The 14,052-nt window shown below is 40.7% G+C and overlaps 1 pseudogene; it reads right to left on the bottom strand.

Annotated features, from left to right (window-relative positions):
• Positions 1 to 6,669: 6,669 nt before the first annotated feature.
• LOC120882062 lies at positions 6,670 to 7,618 on the bottom strand (annotated as a pseudogene).
• Between the last annotated feature and the right edge of the window lie 6,434 nt (positions 7,619 to 14,052).

Below are 14,052 nucleotides of genomic sequence, written 5' to 3'. Positions count from 1 at the left end.
AGAGAAAGACAGATACTGTGGGATCTCACTTATAGATGGAATCTAAAAAATACAACAAACTAGTAACAAAAAGAAGCAGACTCACATATAGAGAACAAGCTAGTGGTTATCAGTGAGGAGAGGGAAGGGGAATGGGGTAAGAGACAGGGGTAGGGGTAAAGAGGCACAAACTATTATACTATATATGTGTATAATATACTATGTATAAAATAAATAAGATACAAAAAATATTGTACAGCACAGAATATAGCCAATATTTTATAATATTTATAAGTGGAATATAACCTTTAAAAATTGTGAATCATTGTGCTGTACACCTCTCCAGATGTTGAGGTTCTCTTGTGTCTTCTTCCTATCCAGCAGCTTCCTCTAACTCCTCACTGTTGATGACTCCCCCAAATATATCTCAGCTCAGATGCCTTCCCTAAACTACAGTCCTGTATCTCAAACCCTCTACTTAACAGCATCATTGAGCTGTCCAAAATCAAGCCCTTCCTCTGCACAAACTGCCTGGGCACTCTCTTGGTGACTGGGACCATGGTCCAACCAATGGTGTGTCTAAGAAACTCGGACACCTTTCCTTGCCTCAAGTCCAGTTAGTCACCAGGTCATAAATATTGTCCATTCAGTGTCCTTCTAATCATGTTGGCACTGCCCTAGTTCACTCAGGCTTCTTGCCCAAATTGTTGTCATCTTCTTGGAGCTCCTGTCTCACACCTTTGAATCTGCTGCCAAGATGGCCTCCTAGACTGTGAGTCCAGTAGGGTATGGGAGCATCTTATTCACTCTCACCTCCCCAGGTCCCACCACACTGCTAACACAAGGAACCTTTCAACTACATGCTTTTATTTATTTATTTATTGGTAGTTCAGTTCAGTGCTCAGTCGTGTCCGACTCTTTGCGACCCCATGAATCGCAGCACGCCAGGCATCCCTGTCCATCACCAACTCCCCGAGTTCACTCAGATTCACGTCCATCGAGTCAGGGATGCCATCCAGCCATCTCATCCTCTGTCGTCCCCTTCTCCTCCTGCCCCCAATCCCTCCCAGCATCAGAGTCTTTTCCAATGAGTCAACTCTTCACATGAGGTGGCCAAAGTACTGGAGTTTCAGCTTTAGCATCATTCCTTCCAAAGAAATCCCAGGGCTGATCTCCTTCAGAATGGACTGGTTGGATCTCCTTGCAGTCCAAGGGACTCTCAAGAGTCTTCTCCAACACCACAGTTCAAAAGCATCAATTCTTTGGCACTCAGCCTTCTTCACAGTCCAACTCTCACATCCATACATGACTACTGCAAAAACCATAGCCTTGACTAGACGGACCTTAGTCGGCAAAGTAATGTCTCTGCTTTCGAATATACTGTCTAGGTTGCTCATAACTTTTCTTCCAAGGAGTAAGCGTCTTCTAATTTCATGGCTGCAATCACCATCTGCAGTGATTTTGGAGCCCCCAAAAATAAAGTCAGCCACTGTTTCCACTGTTTCCCCATCTATTTCCCATTAAGTGATGGGACCAGATGCCATGATCTTCGTTTTCTGAATGTTGAGCTTTAAGCCAACTTTTTCACTCTCCTCTTTCACTTTCATCAAGAGGCTTTTTAGTTCCTCTTCACTTTCTGTCATAAGGGTGGTGTCATCTACATATCTGAGGTTATTGATATTTCTCCCGGCAATCTTGATTCCAGCTTGTGTTTCTTCCAGTCCAGCGTTTCTCATGATGTACTCTGCATAGAAGTTAAAGAAGCAGGGTGACAATACACAGCCTTGACATACTCCTTTTCCTATTTGGAACCAATCTGTTGTTCCATGTCCAGTTCTAACTGTTGCTTCCTGACCTGCATACAGATTTCTCAAGAGGCCAGTCAGGTGGTCTGGGATCCCCATCTCTTGAAGAATTTTCCACAGTTTATTGTGATCCACACAGTCAAAGGCTTTGGCATAGTCAATAAAGCAGAAATAGATGTTTTTCTGGAACTCTCTTGCTTTTTCCATGATCCAGGGGATGTTGGCAATTTGATCTCTGGTTTCTCTGCCTTTTCTAAAACCAGCTTGAACATTAGGAAGTTCACGGTTCATGTATTGCTGAAGCCTGGCTTGGAGAATTTTGAGCATTACTTTACTAGCGTGTGAGATGAGTGCAATTGTGCAGTAGTTTGAGCATTCTTTGGCATTGCCTTTCTTTGGGATTGGAAAGAAAACTGACCTTTTCCAGTCCTGTGGCCGCTGCTGAGTTTTCCAAATGTGCTGGCATATTGAGTGCAGCACTTTTACAGCATCATCTTTTAGGATTTGAAATAGCTCAACTGGAATTCCATCACCTCCACTAGCTTTGTTCGTAGTGATGCTTTCTAAGGCCCACTTGACTTCACATTCCAGGATGTCTGGCTCTAGATGAGTGTTCACACCATTGTGATTATCGGGGTTGTGAAGATCTTTTTTGTACAGTTCTTCTGTGTATTCTTGCCATCTCTTCTTAACATCTTCTGCTTGTTAGGCCCTTAAATCTATTTCTCACTTCCACTGTATAATCATAAGGGATTTGATTTAGGTCATACCTGAATGGTCTAGTGGTTTTTCCCTGCTTTCTTCAATTTCAGTCTGAATTTGGTAATAAGGAGTTCATGATCTGAGCCACAGTCAGCTCCTGGTCTTGTTTTTGTTGACTGTATAGAGCTTCTCCATCTTTTGCTGAAGGAGTAATTGTATTTTGACAAAGTTGCAGTCTTACAGAATAGTTACAGAAATAATATAAGGAATTCATGACTATCCTTCACCTAGATTCCCCAAATATTAACAGTTTACCACATTTGCTTTATGCTTCTTTCATTTACATATATATATATATATATATTTTTTTTTTTTCTGAGCAGTTTTCTAAACAGTTTGAGAGTTAGTTATGGACATGATTTTCCTTTACCTAAATGTGGTGCACATTTCCAGAAGACAAGGACATTTTCTTATATAACCGCAGTACAATTATCAAGATTAGGCAGTTTTTTTTTTGGGGGGGGGTGCTGTGCCACATGGCTCCTGGGAATCTTGACCAGGGATTGAATCTGAGCCCTCAACAGTAGTGAGAATGCAGACTCCTAACCACTGGAACACCAGGGAATTCCCAAGATCAGGCAATTAACATGGACATAGTATTATCTAGCTGAGTTACATCAGTTGTCCCATTGACATCCTTTCTAGCAAAAGAAAAAAAGTATTTCATTCCCAAATCCAGTCCAGGGTAAAGCATGGTGTTTAGTCATGTTTAGTTTCCTTGAACCTGGAACAGCTTCTCAGCATTTTTTGTTTGTTTGTTTCATGACATTGATATTTTTGAAGTTCAAAATGTAGAATGTTCCTTAATTTGCAATCATTTAATTTTTCCTCAAGGTTAATTCATTTTATGCTTTTTTTGCAATACAACAAAAGTGATGCTGTATCCATCTTAACATATGGAGGTAAATGATTTTTTAACTTTGATCACAGTATGTGGTTATTGAATCTTCATAAAATAGAATTTAATCCTACTACCCTTCAGTGGACCTAAAAGCATATAAGGCCCAGAAGACTTGTTGGTAGTCCCTTCTTGACCTCAGTCATGGTCTAGTTATATACTCTCTCTGCTTCTTGCCTTTGAGCTTATTACTCTCTCTGACTAAAACATTATTTTCCTCCCACTAAATGTAACCCCTGCCTTTGTACTGAGCTAACTTCTACCTAAGATTCACCCTAGTTTCCCCTGTCCCAGAAAGCCTTCACTGACACCCCTGGCTCTGATATGTCACTTGTACAGCATCCTGTCTTTATGTTTTACTATGATATTTATCACACTGACTGAGAACTGTTTCTTTGTCTCTCTTGCTACATCATGAGCTCTTAGGGGGTAAGTCCTGGATCTTTTATTATGATGTAAGTCCTTTCATTCATTAATTTGTTCATCCAGTCATGCAAATCTGAGTTCACTGATTCCTTGTCATGAGGGAGAACATACATACCACGGGATGTCTCAATAAGAAGGTGTTAGATTCTTTTATGGGATGTGGCCTCATATAAGGTGATTTGTGGGGGAGATTCCAAGGATTGGAGGTTCTTAGAAAGTGAGAGTGATTTTATGATTGGGTATATTAATTCCTATCTAGAAAGGTGAGGCGAAGGGAGTGATTGACAAAGAAGCAGCACCCATTTATTTATATGAGCTAGGAGAGGGTAATGTTTAGTCATTTTGGGAATTTGGACAATGTTTATTAGTCTAGTTTTGGTCTTGATCCATTAGTCACAGAGTGGCCTTGTCTGATGTTGGGAATCTGTGAAACTGGGCATGTTCAACAGGAGAGCACCAAGGCCTTGCTGTGAGTGCCAGGCCAGCTCCTGCATGTCAGGGGCTGCATGTCTTTCTTGCTCCTCCCTTTCATCCAAGGGCAGATGAGGTCAGGCCACAGGACATGAATCTATGTATTCTAATCATCACCGTTACTGAGATTTTGCTGATCTAGAGGTAGCACTGAGAAAGCTGTCTGCAAAAGGACTTGGGCAAGTCTCTCATGCTCCTTTTATTGCAGGATGAAGTGCTGAATCTTGTGATGTGACAAGGGCTGCTCAGTGGCATTTAAGACTCTGGACAGGCTCTGCCCCAAAGCACCACAGGCAGTTACCAGAAACAAAATGATGATCATTCATCCTTATAATAGACCCTGGACATAGAAGCCTAGGTGACCCAACCCAGGCCATGGAAACATGCCCTATGGTTCAGCTGGTCTCTTGTAGACAGCCCAGTGCCTTTTTCTTTTAGCCTCGTCAGAAATTGTTCTATTGACCTGTAGTATTTATGTAAATGCATCAAGAGGTGTTTGCTAAGGGAGAACCCTTTCCTCTGCTAGCCAAGGAAATCAAGGGCTATAAGACTGCTAGTGACAATCTGGCTAATTAATTTAGACATTTTTTGAGGGGGTGGGGGGAGTCTTCTTGAGTAGAAGTTGTGTCATTTATGGCATCTGTTAAGGTAAGAGACAGGTTTGGGGCCACCTTTTCACCACTGTGGGAACTGCAGCTCACAGAGAATGCATGAAGAGTCAGTTACCTTTCTGGGAGCTGTCCAGATTCTGCTGTTTCCCTCTACTTTTCATGAGAATTTGATCCATTGGAAGAGAGGTAGTTTTAAATATCTGAAAATCTCTAACAATTACCTCAAATATATTGGATAAGTTAGTGTGTGGCGGGTGGGCATAAGTTTGATGATCACAAAAGAAATGGTATCCTAATGGAGCACGGACTTTATTGGAAGTATAAGTATCATTTTGTGTGAGCTAATTATATGTCCCTTAAAATGGGCGGATAATGTGAGTGGAAGTAAACAGTTCCCCAAAAGAACGTCTCTGAAGAGAAAAAGTATTTGTACCCCTGGTTGTCCAATGGTTAGAACTCCGTGCTTCCACTGCAGGGGGCCTGGGTTTGATCCCTGGTTGGGGAACTAAGATCTTGTAAGCTTTGTGGAGAGGTTTTTTTAAAAAAAGGGAAGCCTGGTGTGCCGCAGTCCATGGGGTCACAAAGAGTCGGACATGACTGAGCAACTGAACAGCAAGCCTCAGTAGAAGTACTTTGTTGATGTGAGGTCAGTTTTTTCAGTGGCCTTGATTCTTATTTTTCTTTATCTGGAATTCTACAGATTCTAAAATTTATCAATTGATGCATCTTTTAAATAAATAACACCAGTCTTGCCCATTGATCAATTAAAATTTGACTTTCTCAGTACTTAGTTCACAAGTTTATTATGAAAAAACACTGCAGTGCTCTTGTGCAGTAACATCATTTTATAGGAGGGAGAAAAAAAAAAAAAACTCCGTTCAAAACAAATCACCAGGTTCTGACAGTAACAAAGAACAATATGAGGCCAAGATTTTAGAAGCAGAGATAAATTGAAGGCAGACAAATCATATGATTAAATCAAATGGTATCCCTAAAAATAAACAAAATGATTTCAAAACTCACAAATAGAAGGGATGCTTTGGTACTTATTTTTAAAAATGTTCATTAAGCTCCAATGATTGCTGCTATTCTTATCTACAGGCATACTGAGTAAAGCTATAGCTAAATGGAATTTAAATTGTATTCACAAGGTGTTAATGTTTACATCTTATTATCTGCAGTTTCTCAGAGAAGGCAAAGTAACTACAAACAGCGCTAGGACAGAAACTGGTTTCTTGACCAACAATGTCGCTTCAGGATGCAATGAACTGGTTCATTCTAAAGTGGTCATGGCTGTTGATGACAAGTTCAGTTCAGCCTCTCAGTCGTGTCCAACTGTTTGTGACCCCATGGGCTGCAGCACACCAGGCTTCCCTGTCCTTCATCTCCCGGAGCTTGCTCAAACTCATGTCCATTGAATCAGTGATACCATCCAACCATAAGTCTTTCCCAGAATCATGGTCTTTTCCAATGAGTTGCTTCTTCGCATCAGGTGGCCAAAGTATTAGAGCTTCAGCTTCAGCATCAGTCCTTCATCTGAGTCCTTCATCAGTCCTTCCAAGAGGCTTTGTATTTTTATATGGCACATCTTTTTGGTCCATGTGAAAACAAGTTTTTTTGAGTGTTAGTTAACTGTTCTCTGACACTTGTGGAGTTGCTCTTCCCATATCCATTATATGTCATGGAAAGAGCAAAACTGTACAAGTTTAAAATTGCATTACAGGAAGCAGTCTAGGGTACCATGAGTAACATGTGGCTCATTTCTGCAAGGTGCTGGGAGTATTTTCAAACTGCAAGAAAGAGTATTTTAGAATATCAAGTTCCATGATTGCAGCTTGGTTACCACAAGGATAACAACAGTCTGGAGCACTGAAAATCGTTACTCCATTTAGGTCATGGCACCAGTTATATTCCTCCATCACCAGCTGATGAGCTCTAGACACCAACGTGAGGCCATCGACATGATTAAATGTCTCAGAAATATCTTGCCTCAAGGTGTAACCAGCTCCTCGAGGAGATATAACCCAACCTCCACCGTTCATCTGGATCTGACCACAGCAAGTCACACACTGGACCCTAATGGAGAACTTCTTGTAGATGACCAAGTGCTCTGATGTGATCCAGTGTTATCTATGGCTGCTGAGTGGCCACCATGTAGACAGATCTGCCCATCCAGTAATAGGAAGTGATATCCTATTCAGTGAGAGGAAGATAGTCAAAAAGATCTGCAAAATATTTCTAAACATTTGCATTTCTGTAGTTTCTTAAACACTCATCGTAGAAACCATGTACTTGTGTGATCTGTCTGCTCTCATGATTTCCCTGAAAAAAGGTGATACTTTCATGGTAATGAACCTTAAGAGCTACAAGCAGAGTAACTGTTTTCACTGAATGATATCCTCTGTCAAAATAATTGCCCATAAACAAGTAATTCGTATCTGGTGATGTGCCACCAATTCTAAACAATTCCATGAGATCGTGAAATTTCCCGTGCACATCTTTACAGACAGTGACTAGACATCGAACGACTTGCACATTGGATTCTTTTGTCACGATTTCTTTAGCCTTCTGGCGGAGGCTCTTGACCTAGGACTCAGACAGCTGCTTGCACTTGTTCAGCTGCTTGGTCCACTGGTCAGCTCCTTGGTGAACACCTTCTTGTCCATGATGCCACCCGCCCGAACCGCGCTCCTTCCACGCCGCCACCCGCACACGGGCCACAAGCACATGCCGTCGCCAGTTCCCAGGGTACTTGTGCAGATACTGGCAGTTGCTTGGTGCTAGTGCTGGCCCTCTAGCTCGCCCCTCTGTGCTTGGCCACCAGCCGCTGCCCTCCTCCACTTGCTCTAGCTCCAGAGCTCTGCTCTCTGTAACAGTGGCTGCCGGTGTGGTGACGCCATGCCCAGCGTCAGGAGGTGGTGGGATGCGGAGGAGTAGAAGGGCCGGAACCGGAGCTGCAGAACTGGAGGCCAGTTACTATATGACCAAAGTTTGGGATTAATGATGTAAGGGAAACTTAAGAATCAGACAAGTGTGTTAGTGGCTTAGTCGTGTCCGACTCTTTGCAACCCACCAGGCTCCTCTGTCCATGGGATTCTCCAGGCAAGAATACTGGTGTGGGTAGCCATTTCCTTCTCCAGGGGATCTTCCCAACCCAGGCATCAAACCCAGGTCTCCTGCATTGCAGGCAAATTCTTTACCGTCTGAGCCACCAGGGAAGCCCAGAAGAACCAGAATGGGCCTTAATAGGAAATGTATCTTCTCAAGTGTTTAAAAGAAAAATGATTAAAATTTTGTCAGCAAACAGTTAAGTTCAGAGCAGTAGTTTTGGTTTGAGAAAGACCTGTCAGGACCTTTTATTTTTTAAGTGGCAGAAGGTCATATAGGGTCAAAAGCCGCAGGATGAAGGTAAGGGAGAACATACTGAGAAGACTTACTGGGGAGTGTAAAGTACAATAACAGGCATGATGAGTGGTAAAGGGAAAGAAAAAGGCCACTGAAGAATGAGATTAACCTTGGGCAGAAGCTGTCCACTTCTGCAGTCAGCAGTTCCTGGAGGGATCCTAAGAATAGTGTTAAATTGTGCCAATGGAATGGCCATCCAGTATTCAGGATGAAGTGATATATGTCTTTTAAGTCGGAAAACATAACTTCAATACTTTGGAGTTTTGTTGGGTCAGTTGCTAACAGTACCTGAAAATCTCTTTTCCACTGAGGCTCAAGGGCAGTTTTTCTCTGATGCCTCTTCAGGAAGCCAAGCCTTCAGGTTGGGGATCATGCAGAGGCTGCTTAGGTGGGTGTTTCAAAAAAACCAGCTGTACTTGTTGGTGATAAAACTGAAGGTATGCGTTCCCTGCTGTAATTAGTGATATCAGCATGTCATAGGGTAGAGTCTAAGATGGAGATTACTTTCCAAATCCGTGGGGCAACCCGTTATTTACTCAGAAGGAGGTAACTTGTGGATCCTAGAGGAGACAGATCTTACTGCTATTAAGGATAATGGTAAGACTTTAGGCCATGGACATTCAAGGAGTTTCTGAGAGCTTTAAATTTTTTGGTTTTGAAATCTCATTAGTTCTCTTCACTTTTCCTGAATTTATGGAAGATAAGGACAGTGCTGTTCCAGGAGATAAGAATAAAAAATTGTGTTCAATGACCAGTGTTTTGTATCTGTTTCTTACATAGAAACTGTCCAGGCAGCCAAAGATTATTTATTAATTAACTTAACCTTTTATCTAAGGCCTTAAAGGTAGTCAGGATGTGGAAATTTCAATTTTAGCTAATATGTTAAATTTTTGTGATTTGTAGCAACTTAAGAATTTCATAAAATTAAACTCTTTAAAAATGCATTTGTTATTGTCATTTGTTTGTATATATATTTTCTCATAAAATTATGGAGACAATGGTAACTTACTTAACTCATAAAACTAGTGTAAGAAATTTGGAACGTTTAAATAATTTAACCTTGGTTTTGTACAAACCAAAATATTGTGGTGACATTATTTTTAAATGGTAAACTAATTTATGAAGACTCTCAATTGTATCAAAATCTCTTCTTCATCTTGGAATTAACTTCTTTTCTCATAATCAGAATAACAAAGGCTATTATGTAAGTACACTTTTCAGTGTCGACAAAAAGAAGCATCGTTAATAACAGTTTCTTTTCTTGTTTTTAGACATTTTGATGGCTTAATTTGGACTAGAAAAGTGTACATACACATAACAACTGAATGTTTTTTGATCAGTTAATCTTTAAAAATTTCCTAAAGAGGTAAAATAGAGAGAGGGACAAAAAAAATTTAGGAGGACCCAGCTTCGGACATGGAGAAGGCAATGGCACCCCACTCCAGTACTCTTGCCTGGAAAATCCCATGGATGGAGGAGCCTGGTGGGCTGCAGTCTATGGGGTCGCTAAGAATCGGACACAACTGAGCGACTTCATTTTCACTTTTCACTTCCATGCATTGGAGAAAGAAATGGCAACCCACTCCAGTGTTCTTGCCTGGAGAATCCCAGGGATGGGGGAGCCTGGCGGGCTGCTGTCTATGGGGTCACACAGAGTTGGACATGACTGAAGCGACTTAGCAGCAGCAGCAGCAGCAGCAGCAGCAGCTTCAGACAAGATTTCCCAGGTGGTGCAGTGGTAAATAATATGCCTGTCAATGTAGGAGAAGCAAGAGATTCAGGTTCAATCCCTGGGTCAGGAAGATCCTCTACAGCAGGAAATGGCAACCCACTCCAGTATTCTTACCCTGAAAATTCCATGGACAGAGGAGCCTGATGGGCAACAGCTCCTGGGGTTGCAAGGTGTTGGACATGACTGAGTGACAGCATGCACAGCTTCAGACAAATGTGAAATTTTACTTTTTAAAGGCTATTTATGTTGCTTTTTGAAGGAGAAGGAAGAATGTATTGATACAGAAACCACATTTTGATAAACACAAGAAAGGGAAAGAGATAAACAGATATATAGATATTGAGATTACAGCTGGTTGGACAATAACTCAGGCCACTGACAATTTTACCAATCTAAAGCTACCATTCATTAATCCTTGAAGTATAGAAACAAAGCTAATATAGTCTCTTATGTTAAAAATATTCTCTTTTTAAACAATTTCCTCATGAGAGTTTCTTCCCTTTTTGTTCTAATGTACTTTTTTTTTTTGGCCATGCCACAAAGCTTGTGGGATCTTAGTTCCCTGACCAGGGATTGAACCTGGGGCCCTCTTAAGTGAACAGTCTTCATGTCAAAAATTCCCCAATGTGGCCATGGTAATTTCAAATTGACCCTAGAGAAATTATGCCAGGTAGAGAGTATGCTAGTAGGAAAATATGAAGGAGAGGGTGTGTAGCATGGAAGAGTTGCAGTTTTAGATTCAGAAGACCCCCATGAGAACTTCATGAGCCATCAGGTCGGTGCTTGTGCAATCTTGTGTCTTTAGAGGGTGGCTGAAGCCCAACCATTACCCATCAGAAGCTAAATAAAACCTCCTGATTCCAGGCCAATGAAACAAAGTTCTTAGGGGCACAGAGACATAATTTAAGAAGTCTTTTTTTTTTTTAAGTCTTTCTAAGGTCTTATTTTAATAGCTTTATTGATGTATAAGAGACATACAATAAACTGACATATACAAAGAATATAATTTGGTTAATCTCAACATATGCCTGAAGCCATTACCTCCATCAAGATAAGGAATATATCCATCACTCTCCAGAGTTTCTTCTTGCCCCTTTATTATCTCTCTGTCCTACCTCCCTGTGCTCCTAACTCCCAGACGACCACCGATCCACTGTTACTCTAGATAGGTTTTCATTTTCTAGGTTTATATATATATGGAATTATACAGTATGTTTTCTGTTTTGTCTGGCTTCTTTTACTCAGTATAATTATTTTGAGAATCAAACTACCCACCCTGCTGTGTGTGTAGTTCATTTCATTTTGTTACTAAGAGATATTTCACTGTATGTAAATACTACAATTGTTTATCCATTTAAGTGTTGGTGGACATTTGTGTTGTTTCTAGTTTGGGCAATCATAAACAAAGCTACTATGAACATTTGTGTTCTAATTTTTATATGAACATTTGCTTTCATTTCTTTGAGTAAATATTTATGAGCAGAATGGCTGAATCTTACAGTAGGTGTATGTTTAACTTTGTAAGAAGCTTCCAAACTGTTTTCCAAAGTGGCTGTGCCATTTTACATTCCCTTCTCCCATTATATGAGAGTTTCAGTTCACGGGGTGTGGTGAGTCTTTTCAATTTTAGCCATTCTATTAGAAGTGTAATGGTATCTCATTGTGGTTTTAATTTTCATTTCCCTAATGACTAATGGGGTTGAGCATCTTATTATGTGAGCATTTGCCATTTATTGTCTTCACTAAAGTGCCTGTTGAGATGGCTTGCTCATTTTTTTAAATTTATTTTTAATTGAGGGATAATTGCTTTACACTATTGTGTTGGTTTCTGCCATACATCAGCATGAATCAGCCATAGGTATACATATATCCCCTCCCTCTTGAACCTCCCTCCAACATCCCACCCTATTCCACCCCTCTAGGTTGTCACTGAGCACTGGGTTTGAGTTCCCTACATCATATAGCAAATTCCTGTTTGTTTTTTAAATTTTTTGTAAGTCTTTATTGAATTTGTTACAGTATTGTTTCTGTTGTTTTCTATGTTCTGGTTTTTTGGCCACAAGGCATGTGGGGTTTAGCTCTCTGACCAGTGATCAAACACACACACCCTGCATTGAAAAGGCAAAATCTTAACCACTGGACTGCCAGGGAAGTCCCCTTGCTCATTTTTTAATTAGGTTATTTTCTTTTCCTTTTTTGGCTGTTCCAGGTCTTCGTTGCTTTCTGAGGGCATTCTCTGTTGTGGCGAGTGGGGCCTACTCTTCATGGCGGTGCTCAGGCTTCTCATTGTGATGGCTTCTCTCGTTGTGGAGCACAAGCTCTAGGAGCTTGGGCTTCAGCAGTTGCAGCGTGTGGTCTCAGTAGTTGCCGTGGAGGAGCACAGTTGTTCTGTGGCAAGTGGAATCTTCTCAGACCAGGGATCAAACCTGTGTCCCCTGCATTGGCAGGAGGATTCTTACCCACTGTGCCACCAGGGAAGTCCACAGTTAGGTTATTTTCCTATTATTAAGTTGTAAGTATCCTTGACACATTCTGGATACCACTCTTTTATCAGATAAGTGATTTGCAAACCTTTTTTTCCCCCAGTCTGACTTCATTTTTCATCCTTATAACAGTGTCCTTCAAAAAGTAGTTTTAATTTTGATGACGTGTAATATAAGTATGTTCTTTTAAGGAAAGCACTTCTGGTGTCATATCTAAGACATTTTTACCTAACCAAGATCCTAAAGGTTTTCTTCTTTATTTTTGTCTAGAAGTTTTATACTTTTAGATCTGGCTGTTTGACTCATTCTGAAATTAATTTTATGTATCGTGTGAGGCATTCATAAGAACTGTTTTACTTTTTACATATGGATATCTAATTTTTCCAGCACAATTTTTTTGTGTGTGTGGCACTGAACTGGGTCTTCATTGCTGCACTCGGGATTTTTCCAATTGTGGCAGCGAGGGCTACTATCTAGTTGTGGCACTCAGACTCCAGAGTGTCTAGCACACTTCTGGGGAAGAGGATTGTTGAAGACACTTCTCTTTTCACTAAATTGCTCCGCACCTTTGTTGAAAATCAGTTACTCACATATATGAGTCTACTTATAAATTTATTCTGTTTCCCTGAGCTATATGTCTATCTTTACCGCAGTCCCACATTGTTTTGATTTGTTGTTGTTCAGTTGATCAGTCATGTCCGACTCTTTGTGACCCCAAGGACTGCAGCACGCCAGGATTCCCTGTCCTTCACCATATTGTAGCTTTATAATTAAGACTTGAAATCAGGTGGTGTCAGTCCTCTATAACTTCATTCTTTTTGTTCTAAGTAGTTTTGCCTATCCTAGGTCCTTGCAATTTCATGTAAATTTTAAAACGAGTTTATCAATTCTCCCCTCCCTCAAAAATCCTGGTGTGAGTTTTAAAAATTTATTTATTTTAAATGGAGGATAATTACTTTACAATATTGTAGTGGTTTTCGCCGTACATCGACATGAATCAGCCATGGGTGCACATGTGTTCCCCCATCCTGAACTCCCTCCCACCTCCCTCTTCACCCCATCCCTCTGGGTTGTCCCAGAGCACCAGCTTTGGGTGCCCTGCTTCATGCATCGAACATACACTGGTCATCTATTTTACATATGGTAATATACATGTTTCAGTGCTATTCTCTCAAGTCATACCACCCTCGCCTTCTCCCAAATAGACCAAAAGTCTGTTCTTTACATTTGTGTGTCTTTTGCTGTGTTGCATATATGATTGTTGTTACTGTCTTTCTAAATTCCACATATATGTGTTAATATACTATATTGGTATTTCTCTTTTTGACTTACTTCACTCTGTATAATAGGCTCCAGTTTCATCCACCTCATTAGAACTGACTCAAATGTGTTCATTTTTATAGCTGAGTAATACTCCATTGTGTATATGTACCACAACTTCCTTATCCATTCATCTGCTGATGGATATCTAGGTTGCTTC

Source organism: Oryx dammah, unplaced genomic scaffold (genome assembly GCF_014754425.2).
Source record: "Oryx dammah isolate SB20612 unplaced genomic scaffold, SCBI_Odam_1.1 HiC_scaffold_23, whole genome shotgun sequence".
In the NCBI taxonomy this organism is placed as follows: Eukaryota; Metazoa; Chordata; class Mammalia; order Artiodactyla; family Bovidae; genus Oryx; species Oryx dammah.
Note: the sequence above shows the minus strand (reverse complement) of the source record. Positions and strands in the feature narration are given on the sequence as shown.